This window comes from Pelobates fuscus, chromosome 11 (assembly GCF_036172605.1).
Source record: "Pelobates fuscus isolate aPelFus1 chromosome 11, aPelFus1.pri, whole genome shotgun sequence".
NCBI classification, from domain to species: Eukaryota; Metazoa; Chordata; class Amphibia; order Anura; family Pelobatidae; genus Pelobates; species Pelobates fuscus.
In genome coordinates, this window is record NC_086327.1 from 73,116,529 (window position 1) to 73,129,857 (window position 13,329).

The 13,329-nt window shown below is 40.3% G+C and overlaps 1 protein-coding gene across 4 annotated transcripts in view; it reads right to left on the reverse strand.

Annotated features, from left to right (window-relative positions):
- Positions 1-13,056, reverse strand: part of LOC134577564 (epsin-1-like) — a 149,213-nt gene extending 136,157 nt beyond the window's left edge. For 3 of the 4 annotated variants that reach the window (XM_063436368.1, XM_063436366.1, XM_063436365.1), the window contains exon 1: positions 12,834-13,056. The gene's annotated coding sequence lies outside the window, so the exon portion shown is untranslated. The remainder of the gene's footprint in view (positions 1-12,833) is intronic. The other variant, XM_063436367.1, reaches the window with a different exon arrangement.
- Between the last annotated feature and the right edge of the window lie 273 nt (positions 13,057-13,329).

The window sequence follows — 13,329 nt, forward strand, 5'->3', positions numbered from 1 at the left end:
TTTTGAGATATTCTTTCAACACATATTTCACTACACTGGATTTTGACTTGAGGGTCAAAATCTGGTCTCGCCTGCGAGCAGTAATTACATTTTTTGGGTTGTGTTTAGGGTTATCTGTTGGAGAGAGCAAGCACGAGATGGTCATTTGTGTTGGCTGTTGCACTGAGCGCAGAGCATTTCATAGCTTTACCATAAAGTTACCTAACACTACTGAGACTGCGCGGAATAATACCAAGAAGCTACAGGCTACGTCTAATCCACTTTCTCATTGCCAAGCCATGGAGCCTATCCTCACAACTGCCATATTACTTGACTCAGAGGCCAAAATGAAAGCTATGCTGCAGAACTTATAAAAAGATTTTCTATCCCATCGGTGATCTTGGAGAAAGAACAGAGCAGTACAAAACTAAGATGGATGAATTTGTGCACTCCCAGAACTCACTGGGGCTCTCGGACAAAGACACCAGGTCAGAACAAAAAAATGCAGATACAGAAGCTTGTTCGAGACAGAATAACAGCTGAATTTGTGAAACTGGATTCTGCAACCAACAATGAGTTGTTGAAACGTTTCAAAGATTTCAGTTGATGTTCCCTGACTTCAATAAGGATTAATTTCACATTTATCATATCTACCGACCACTTCCAAGGATACTTGGAAAAGGTTGCATTTTTTTTGTCCTTTACTGACAAACGAGAGGAGCAAGGGAACTTCCAGAAAAGTTTGCCAGTGTCTAGCTTTACCTGGACCTGTCCACATATTCCATGCAATGGCCCTGGATCTTCACCGGGTGACACAGATTCTAAGAGAGCACAATCATCTACAGATGGAGATATCCAAACGGATTGCTTATGATTGGCAGTCTTCACTAATGTTCTTTCTATCCTAGGTGAGGGGAACAAGCTTTCAACTATGGGACCTCTCCTTACCTGCAAAATCTCCAAACCTGATGAATCCTGGTTGTCTAAAATTAACATGGAAATGTTTGCCATGTCATCACCTTTTCGACCTCCCAGTCCTTCTGGAAGACTAAGTATCCTTACATGACTATCTTTCCACTTAAACTATTGTGAATCGTTTTTCTAATTTGAGACATACATTCGATACATAATTCACTACACAGGATTTTGACTTGATGAACAAAATCTGGTGAAGATGTCCTATTTCCAACCGGAATGTTTACCATCAAATTTACTAAAGCCAATTCTAGTCGTAATTCTGTCAGCCTGATGGAATCTGCACCACTAATGTAGTCAATACCCAGTTTAAAATCAGTGGGTTTAACATTTTGACCCAATACAACAAATACATTTTGGAACATGTATAGGAGCACCCATATTTAAAAAAAACAAAACAACAAAACAAAAACCTAAAGAAAAAACCTGGGACCAAATGCATCGCGCAGTATGCGTATTCAAAATTGTTCATTTGCTTTTTGCAAGCACCATTTGCCACCAGAATTCACCATTCAAATAGTTCAATAACCCTCAGCAGCACAATGGTCAATCATGTGGATGTTAAGACAGCAACTCCTACCCAGCACCCTCATATTTAAAAAAAAAAAAAAAAAAAAAAAGTTAAATAGATCAACAAATGGGGCCATTATGACCCCCACTATAAGAGGTTTAATTTAGCCTCTCTTATGCACCCACCTGCCATGAAGCAGGTGGGGTGTATCTACTACACAGTGAGCAGCCAGCTGCTTTTAATTCTAAGTAGAGTGCTGCGATTGGTTGGCTTTTAAGCCAACCAGTGTTCAGACAAGTATCACTTCTCGCAAAATTTGCCATGGTAAACCCTTCTTAGAATTCAAAGTTCCTGAAACAGTCTGTGAAAGCATTCAACCTAATCTTGTTGCGGTGCATGTTTTCTTTTGTTTTTGGTAGGATTTTTGCAAATTGGGCCTTTTTTATTTTAATAGTAACAAAAAGGCATTATCTGATAGCAAGTATTTTCAGTGCTATATACTAACATGGACAAAATCTGGTGAAAATGACCAATGCCAACCCCTATGGCAATTCTCATACTTAGTCATATGCCGTCAGAAATAGGTCTGTCAGACCGATTAGTTAACATTGGTGTGGATGAGTTCAAAATCTACAGCACTTGAAGATTTGTCAAAGACCGCATAGTGGCCAATTTTAAACCGAATGCATCAGACAGAATGCATGTATACAAATCATTCACTTTTTGCAAGTGATTTGATCATTTGAAGAAATATTTGCTTGCTGGCAGCACTAGAAGCCGGAGGACAAATAGTTAAAAACCCTCGGCAGCATGAGAGTTATTTTTGTGGCGGCTGGCCAGTGCTTGCTAGCCAGCCACCACATTAAAAAGTAATAAAAAATTATAGATAAAACACCTATGGGGGTCTTTAAGACTCGCAGTGCTGAGAACTTTAAACTATTTGCCCATTGCATTTTGCAAATTGTTCAGCTAATTTTTTTTATTTTTTTTTTACCAATTTAGGCTCTGAGTTGAATTCTCAGAGCATGGATTTGCCACATTTGGCCTGGATTTCAGACGTTTGAAACACAAACCAAATTCAGGCCGGTTCGGACTTCAGTGAATTACCCAGATAGTACTTAATGTACTTAATTATATAAACAAAAAAAACAAAACAAAACAAAAAAGGTATCTATCAATTTTTGAGAAACTCTCATGTATTTTCTCAGTCTTTAAAAATGAAACCAGCATATTTAATATTGTGGCTGGCATCATAAATAGAATGGAGCTTACCATAGTAAATATGTATCTGCCAAGTGATAATCCTATTCCCACTCTTAGTGCTGTACCACTTAAATGATCTACTATCCCAACAACTAATATTATATTATGTGGTGACTGAATATGGTTCTTGATCTGACCCTTGACACATACACTCCTACTAATGAAGAATAGGAGTGCAGAGGCAGAGCAAACCCCATGAATATTCAGCACATATTGGGTTCAACAGTCAAAGAATAATAATTTATTCATTACATGTGTCTGTAGATTCAAACGTTTGTACGCAAACCTCCAGTCAGATACCCAGTGCCAAGTAACAGTAAATACTTTGCATGAAAAATACCGGCACTCCTGGATTTACAATCAATTTGTTATTTTCCAAATAAATCCAGGTGAACTTTTCAGTTCCTGAACTGAACTTTCAAATGTAACGTGCTATATTTGACCCTGTAACTTCCCAAAACACCGTAAAACCTGGACATAGGGGGTACTGTTTTACACGTGAGACTTTGCTGAATACAAATATGTGTATTTTATTGCAGTAAAAGCAAACAGTATTATGACATTTACAGTTAAAATGTCATGTAGAACTAAAAAAAATAATTTCTTATGTTCTTCCATTTTTTCATATTAAATTATGTTTCATAGCTAAATATTTGATATTAAATGAAAGCCCTGTTTCCCCTGAATAAAATGATATATAATAAGGGTGGGTGCATTTAATATGAAAGAGTGAATTACGGTTGGACAGACATTTAGCGCAAATGCCAGGTTTTGTTTAAGTTTTGTTTACAACGTGTACATTTGGCTCAGTTCTTAAGGGGTTAATGAGATCCTTGCGGCTGATGCTGCGAGACTAAATATTTGATATCCGGTTCGATTTTCGTAAGGAACAAACTAAGGTCTCCTCTTTCGGTGATATTCAGACGATTTCTCGGTTTTCTTATAATATGATTAACAGCACTAAAGTCTGATTCTACAGGATATGTATTTCTTTTTTTCAGACATGGGTTCTAAATTTGTTGCACAATTTAACTACTTTTTGATCTGCACTCCCCCCCCCCCCCACTCTTTTCCCTTTTATTACAAAAACAACACTGTATTAGGTGCCAATTTTTATTACATGTCACCATAAAAAGAAATCTTTATTTAATTTTATAAGATAAAACTTAACTTGCCAAAACATGAGCCACTCTAAACACCAATTTCTCTCCTTCATTTTATAATTTTTTTCTATTTTTCTTACTTTTTTTTTTTCGTTTTTTTTTTTTTTTTTTAAATCTCTTCCGATTTATCTTATTATTATTATTAGCCAACAACAATTCTCTCCTTCTCCGGTGCTCTACTCTGCTTCTGCCTGTCCCTGCTATCATGCATCAGCTCCCACTCCTTCACTTCCTCTTTCCACGTGTTACACACGCTCGAGTTGGCACGTTCGTGTGCACGCATTCTCATGTTCTAGCGCGTATGTACACATTCATGCTTTGATGTGCGTTTGTGCACTCGCGCCCTCCCACTCTCTCGATGGAAGGAGGATTCAGCTTGTTGTGCTGCCAAACCCTGTACCACCCACCTGGAATCCTGTAAAGCCCACTAGTGGACGGTAGGGACCAGGTTGACGCCCCATGATCTACACTAAAACCGCTTCATTAACCCCTTAAGGACCAAACTTCTTGAATAAAAGGGAATCCTGACATGTCACACATGTCATGTGTCCTTAAGGGGTTAAAGGAGCACTATAGCGTCAGGAACACAAACATGTATTCCTGACCCTACAGTGTTAAAACCACTAACTAGCCACTTTTCTTCCCTAAAGATAGTAAAATCTTACTTGTAGTCAAGTCTGAAGCTGCTGCCTCTGCCTGTGAACTTCCTCTGACATCATCAGAAGTGCTGGCCTGATCCAATCACAATGCTTACCTATAGGATTGGCTGAGACTGACAAAGAGGCAGATCAGGGGCAGAGCCAGCACAATTCAAACACAGCCCTGGCAAATAAATATCTCCTCATAGAGATGAATTGGTTCAGTGCATGCAGAGGGAGGAGATACTGAATGTTTGGATGCATTTTAGGCAGCCATAACCCAGGAAGGATCTCTAACAGCCATCTTAGGAGTGGCCAGTGAAGTTATCACTAGGCTGTAATGTAAACACTGCATTTTCTCTGAAAAGAAAAAGCCTGAAGGTAATGATTCTACTCACCAGAACAAATTCAATAAGCAGTAGTTGTTCTAGTGACTATAGTGTCCCTTTAAGCTAAAGTTGTTTAGGTGACTACAGTGTTCCTTTAAAGCATATGCCATCTCCAAAAATTCCCACAGAATTAGTCTTTGCGGCTTACAGCAAGGTGCAATACCACAAAATTTAAAGTCAATTTGTCTCATGCTATGTTAAGTACCTATACATTTGATTGGAGTCAAAATCATATAGGCTACCTAGGTGTTTGCTTATATGCATTTTGCTATGCTGCCACAATCCCCCTCTCAAACTACTCCCCCCCCCCCTCCCGAAAAAAAAAAAACTTTAGCAGCCTATATATCCCTAATGAATAGAGACAGTTTTTCATTAGGGTTATATCTAAAAGCAGCTTGCAAAAGATGCAGGGTTTTTTTTCCCCTGTAGGCTTTGCAAGTCCTCCATTTCTAACCCAGAACACATTTTCTGTGGCTGTCCAATTACAGATGTCCCAATGCAGCTTAAAGGGACTCTCCAGTGCCAGGAAAACAATCCGTTTTCCTGGCACTGCAGGTCCCCTCTCCCTCCCACCCCCGGTTGCTAAAGGGGTGAAAACACCAGAGGCAGTGACATGTCCCACGTTGCTGCTTCTTCCTCCGCCGCCGCTCCTCCCCTTCATTACATCAGCCGGTGGGGGAGACTTAATGCGCATGCGCGGCAATGCCGCGCATGCGTATTAGACCTCTCCATAGGAAAACATTGAAAATGCTTTTCAATGCTTTCCTATAGGGATTTTAGCGACGCTGGAGGTCCTCAAAACCTGTGCTATGGACCAGGAAGTGCCCTCTAGTGGCTGTCTAGTAGACAGCCACTAGGGGAGGACTTAACCCTGCAAGGTAATTATTGCAGTTTATGAAAACTGCAATAATTACAGTTGCAGGGTTAAGGGTAATGGGAGTTGGCACCCAGACCACTCCAATGGGCAGAAGTGGTCTGGGTGCCTGGAGTGTCCCTTTAACTAGATTCTTTCCAAGGCAGACCTTAAGCAATTCCCTGCCTCGAGTTTAGCTACATTCGGCTAAACAACAAGGAACAATAGGACCAAATGTCCAATTGACAAGAAGGGGGTTTAAGGTTAATTTATAAAACAAAAGTACAAAATTTTCATTAAAATCTGACTTTTTCTATTTTTTATTTTACAAAAAGACATCCTCTTAACTCAGAAAGCCTTTAAAAAAGCTGAAGTGCTTTAAGAGGTCTACAATTTCCCTTTAACATCCCCTCGTAACTTACAAACCCTTTTGTAACTTACCTGAGTCCAGTGTCGATGTTCCTTGGCGCTGGTTTGGGCTCCACATCTGCTCCTCCCCATTGATGTCAAAGAGGAGTTAACCCTCATAGGCAATTATTGCAGTTTTTAAAGGCTGCAATAATCACAATTGCAGGGTTAAAGACACACTATAGTCAACAGAACAACTACAGCTTATTGTATTTGTTCTGGTGAGTATAATCATTCCCTTCAGGCGTTTTTTCAGTAAGCACTTTCTTTGCATATAAAAGGTAAAGTTTACATTACAGCTTAGGGATACCTCCCTTGGCCAGTTCCCAAATGGCTACTAGAGGTGCTTCCTGGGGCAGTGCTGCACAGTGTACAGCAATGACATTCAGTGTCTGCACCCTCTGAATGCAGACACAAAATTTTCCACATATAGGTGTGCATTGGTTCAATACAGCTCTATGAGGGAGGGCTGATTGGTCACGTGTGTGGCTTGTGCTGGCTCTGCCCCTGATCTGCCTCCCTGACAGTTTTAGCCAGCCAATCTGATGCGTTCCTATGGGAAAGCATTGTGATTGGCGCAGATCATAACTTCTGATTATGTCAACCAAGCAGGCAGATCAGGGGCAGAGGCAGCAGCACACTGGAATAAAAGTAAGATTTTACTATATTTGGGGGGCTGGTATATTTACACTTTAGGGTCAGGAATACAAGTTTGTGTTCCTGACCCTATAGTGTTCCTTTAAAGGGACACTCCAGGCACCCAGACCACTTCTGCCCTTTGGAGTGGTCTGGGTGTCAACTCCCACTACCCTTAACCCTGCAAGTGTAATTATTGCAGTTTTCATAAACTGCAATATTTACCTTGCAGGACTATCTCCTCCTCTAGTGGCTGTCTACTAGACAGCCACTAGAGGGCACTTCCGTGATTATAGCACATGAAAAGTGTGCTATAGCATCGCTGATGTCCTCACGCAACTGTGTACCTTCATATTTGAAAAATCACTGGTTACAACAAATTGTGCTATTCTGGAGCCTTAAAATGAAAAACAGGTAGTTTAGCACCAGACCAAAAAAATCAAATACATATTCAAAAGAATACACCTGCAATGTAAAAGAAGGGAAAACTTTATATATTATGGAAGAGAATAAACAACCCAAATGTCTGTTCATGGGTCTGGGATTCGATTTTCATTTATTTCTTCTTGAACATATAATATATATGTCCTCAACATGTAACTATATAAAAAAAAAAAGTGTAGTGCTGTAAATTGCAAATTCCAAAGATAGAAACATCAAATAAAGAATGCCCCTTCATGTGAAGAGGCATTAAACACAATAGCTCAAGTCCGGCAGCCTTCTGTGGTACAATCCTCGCTGAAGGATATTTGGTCAATGGCACTCGTCAAACCCAAGGTTTTGATTCACGTGATCCAAATATAATTTTGCCCCTTTACAAATTAATGGTAAGACCTCATCTTGAATATAACATGCAGTTGTGGACATCAGGTTTTAAGGGGGATATTGCAGAACTAGAAAAAGTGCAGAGGCAAGCAGGCCCGGACTGGACATTGGGCCGAGGCCAGCAGGGGAAGTCATAGGATCTCCACGGCCAGTCCATGCAGGGCCCACGCCATACTGCTGTATTCCATGACAGGCCGGTGGGGAGATCAAAGATCTCCCTCACAGGCCCACTATCACTGACATGCAGCCGCAGGTGGGGGGAGGGAGACAGGAGAGGGCCCGGGAGGAGCTCTATCTTGCAGCTCCGCCAGGTTTCCTCTCACAAGGACAATGCTCCAGGTATTGCGATGGTGAACTCTAGCACCGCAGGCTAGAGTTCACTCACCACTAGGACCTCCAGGGATTGCAGCATTCTCCCCCCCCTCCCAAGCAAAATGTAAGAAGGGAGGGGGTATACAATGGTTTTGTTTATTTTTATTAAAAAAAAAAAAAAAATAATACATATATATTGACATTAATCTGCCTCCCTCAACACACAATTCCTCCAAACATATTTACACACTGCACCCCACACAACACTTCCAAACATATGTGTACATATACTACAGAACCCCACACACTCACTGCCCCCTTAAACACATTACACTCCAGACACACACTAGATCCATTACCAAACTCTGGATCATCTACACACACACACACACACACTAGATCCCCTACACACACACACACACACACACACACAACTACATTCCTGACATACACACTCTGGATCTCCTATGAACACACTAGATTCCTTGTAAGAAAAACACGTACTACATTCCCTAAACACACACACTACAGCCAGTTTGCACTCACTTGCTACATCCTCTATACAAACTCACTACAGCACCTAGACACATACATTACACCACAACACGCCTGAAACCAACCTCTTTACACAATACCACACCACAATCAGCACTCTATACACACGCAATCCCACAAGTAGGCTTTCAAACACATGCACAATATACTCTTTCCTGGATTTTTTTTCTCCTGGTATCCAGAGAAAAGTTTCAAGCAAACACAGCGCAAGCATGTTATTAAATTTGCTTGTGCTGTGCATTACAAATACAGGGTAAATACAGAGCTCTGCGCATGGTCTGCCCTAGAAGAGCATTGAACCAACATGCTCACTTTGTGATGGGGTGTGCTTGTCATGACCAAACACACCTTATCTGGCTCTGCCTCCCTTTCAGTGGGCCGTTGTGATTAAAAAATGCCCAGCCCAATTTTTTTTCCCAGTCCGGAGGAGGAGGCAAGCAGAAAGGAAAACAATTATGAGAAAAGGCTAGAAAAACTGAAATGGTTTCCTATAGAAGAAAAAGAGCCTCAGAGGGGATATGATCCCACTATACAAATATATACACAGGGTCAGTACAAACCGATATGTGCTAAACTGGAGGAGGGTGTCTGTGAGCAATGGAGGTGGGCGGGGAGGGAGCTGTAATCTTATAGCCCTTCTTGCTCTGTTGTTTCCTCACGCGCCCTGTTGTGATGCCGGGAGCCGGGTTACATCACTACGGCCTCGGCATCACTACAGTGCGCAAAGGAGCAGAACAAGAAAAGCTTGAAGATTACAGCCACCCTGGACCCCAAGGAAAGGATCCACTCCAGCTATCCCAAAGGTAGGGAAGCTGGGTGGACGTTAATTAAAATAAAACATCATTTGTGAGTGTGTGTTTCTGTCAGTAAGCATGTGTGTGTGTATTTGAACTTTAAAAGAACACTATAGTCACCTAAATTACTTTAGCTAAATAAAGCAGTTTTAGTGGATAGATCATTCCCTTGCAATTTCACTGCTCAATTCACTGTCATTTAGGAGTTAAATCACTTTGTTTCTGTTTATGCAGCCCTAGCCACACCTCCCCTGGCTATGATTGACAGAGCCTGCATGAAAAAAAAAACTGGTTTCACTTTCAAACAGGTGTAATTTACCTTAAATAATTGTATCTCAATCTCTAAATTGAACTTCAATCACATACAGGAGGCTCTTGCAGGGACCAGCAAGCTATTAACATAGCAGGGGATAAGACATTTTTAATTAAACAGAACTTGCAATAAAGAAAGCCTAAATAGGGCTCTCTTTACAGGAAGTGTTTATGGAAGGCTGTGCAAGTCACATGCAGGGAGGTGTGACTAGGGTTCATAAACAAAGGGATTTAACTCCTAAATGGCAGAGGATTGAGCAGTGAGGCTGCAGGGGCAGTTCTATACACCAAAACTGCTTCATTAAGCTAAAGTTGTTCAGGTGACTACAGTGTCCCTTTAATTCTAAAAATACAAGGACACAAAAAGTCAAGTAAAAATAAACTGATACAGTGCATATAACTTTAGGTGCATCCCATCAGAATATATTCATTATCTGCATAAGTTAAATGACCATGACATTTGGTTCCAGTATTCTTTGTGTGTGAATTTAACCCCTTAAGGACGTGTGACATGTCATGATTCCCTTTTATTCCAGAAGTTTGGTCCTTAAGGGGTTAAAGGAACACTATAGTTGCAGGAATACAAACATGCCAATCAGTAACTCCTCATAGCATTGATTTGAACTCATGCATCTCTATGTGGAACTCTCAGCACCTCCATACACAGTGTGGAGACGCTGAATGCCAGTGCCGGACTAGAAATCACCTCTAGTGGCAAGCTGAGTGACTGCCACTATAAATGTTACTAGGCACAAATGTAAACACTGCCTTTTCTCCCAACTCGCAATTAAATTAAAACAATAATGGTTACTTATCTTTTTCACTCATAAGTGCTACGTTCCAGGGAGACAGTCAGTGACAGCAGTCTCTTACTATAAAATGGACCGTTTTTAGGCACCATAATAACGTTACCTAAATGAAGTTATCATAGTGACAGATCCCTCTGGTGCATGGTCACCTCAAGAATGGTTTAACCCCAAAGTTGCCTTAAGCGTTGATATCAACTCCCTCCAGGCAGCATCTGGCTTTTAAAATTTATGTTTCATGAAGCGCTACTCTTAGCGTCAGCTGATTACTCTCAGCCAATCAGGGGCATCTCTGCCCAGAGAGACACCATGCTTCCCAAAACGGAAATTTCAGAAGCTGGATGTCGCCTTTAGGCTGTTGAGATTAGCGATGGAGGCAAATTTGGTATTGGCGATGGAGAACAGTTTAACCCCTTAAATTAAAAGTGCATCCAGAGTTCATTTAGACTAAGTTGTTATGGTGCTTGGAGTGTTCCTTTAAGGACGGAGGCAATTCTACAAGTTCTGACCAAAACAAAACCTAGAATTTAAAATATATATGTCTGTTCAAACAGAATTTACCTCTTTCATAATTAAGTGTACCCACACTTATTATATAGCATTTGTACAGCAGAAGACAGGCTTTTTATTGATCTATATATGTAACTATTTACTACGAATAACATCTAAATAAGTGTGAATGGCATTTTAACTGTGAATGTGAACTGTGAATTATACTCATAGCTTTTACATCAATAAAGTACCCATATTTGTATACTGTGAGGTCCCACAAGTACGACGATACCTACCCAGTACAGGTTACATGATGTTTTGGAAAGTTACAGGGTCAAATAAAGAGCATGCCTATTTCAGATTTTGCCCACTGACATTTGCCAGATTGGTTTGCCAGACTTATGTTGCCTTTGAGACTGTATGGCAACCCAGGGATTAAAATAACCCCCATTATGGCATACCATTTGCAAAAATAGACAACCCAGGGTATTCAAAATGGGGTGTGTCAAGTATTTTTAGTAACGCTGACCAGACAGTGTTTATATTTTTCACACAAGCACTGCATTTTCACTGACTAGAATTAATCATCATTATACGTTTTACAGTTTTGAATCAATGAATCTCTATGAGGAAAGTTCAGTATCTGCATGCAGAGGGAGGAGATACTGAATGTTTGGACGTATTTTAAGCAGCCATGACCCAGGAAAGGATCTCTAACAGCTATCTGAGGAGTGGCCAGTGAAGTTATCACTAGGCTGTAATGTAAACACTGCATTTTCTCTGAAAAGACAGTGTTTACAGCAAAAAGCCTGAAGGTAATGATTCTACTCACCAGAACAAATTCAATAAGCTGTAGTTGTTCTGGTGACTACAGTGTCTTTTTAAGGGGTTAACTCCAAATAGCAGAGAATAGCAGGGAGACTGCAGAATCATCTATATTTGGTGCTTACAGTATCATTTTAATTCATAAAAGAATTCAAGAGAAAGCAGCACTTTATTAATAGGGACAAGGGGGCTTGCAGTTACGTCTAAAGAGAAGTGGTTTAAATGTGTTCCTTTAAAGTAAGTTATAGAGGTTTTATTCGGTGTACTGTGTAAATTCCAGAGACGTGACAATTCCCTTTTCATAACTGATACTTAGACAAAACATTACACAGGGTCACAGTAAACTAAAAATTATATACAAAAAAAAACCACCACGTAGTTTACAGCCGAGTTAGTTATTCAACCATAATGGATAGCTTCAAAAAAAGATAACCACTGAACTAATGCTCTTGAACTCTAAGCTTGATCAGCATTTTTATTGTGATTTGCTTGGGTTTCATAGAGGCAGAGAAAACGGTGTAAAATATAATTATGAAAAAACATCCTACCCTATAGAATGTTAATACAGCAGTTACATTATAATCTCTGCAGGCCTACGCAATCGTCATAAGCATCCCTAATAAAATACGGTCACCTTTGGCATACTCCACAGAGCAGCCATGAAGCGTAGTGACGTTTAGTTGGATTCAGCCTTGCCCACAAACTAAGCAATATATCTTTCAAGGCATATTACATATTCGTCCAAAGGTGGATTCAACAACGGCCTAATGAACATGAAAACATCCTCTCTAACTCACCATATTCCATTCACTATACAATTCACAAAAAAATAATCCTTAATCACAAATAAAACGAAAGACAAATGCACCTAATGTACACACAATACAGCAATATGAAACGGTCATTCAAAATATACCAATGAGTTTTACCGTAGTTGTCGTTTAACTAACGTTTGTATGGGCCAAGTGAAAAACATATACATTAACACGGGTTTTTGCTGAAACCAGTGCATTTTGCATAAAATCATTCATTATACGCAACATTCTAGAATACATAAACATCAGACAGATGTATGATCTGGCACATTTCCCCTGTACCTGCCTTGCGGTTTAGATGTCAGTTACTGGCACATAGTATATACTGTGCAGCTTCCAGGCGACAGCGTGTGAAATGAATTAGGTAAGTGGTCCAACAGATCTGAATTCACCCTACTTCTGATGTTTTCCCTATTCATCCAAGGCCTTCTTCCTATAGACTCAGTTGCACGACTAACAAACACAAGGAACCACCCCGGAGATTGAACACTTTCACCCCAGGAAGATGAAAAGGAAAAAAAAAAAAGAGGAACTACTGGCAAATGTACGCAAGATGTCGTCGCTTCCGCCCACAACATGACGCCACCTTAATACATTTTGTGGTTTGGCTCTGTGTCATACTCGTATGTAACTTAGTATGAATTAATTCTTTACGCGCATGCTTGGCGTTTAAGGGCTAAAGCCCCGTTTCTGAAACAACAAATGCTCTATTACTTATTTAGTGCACACACTGTATTATTTTAAGAGGAGCCTACTCCCTGTAGAAAGATCAATGTTA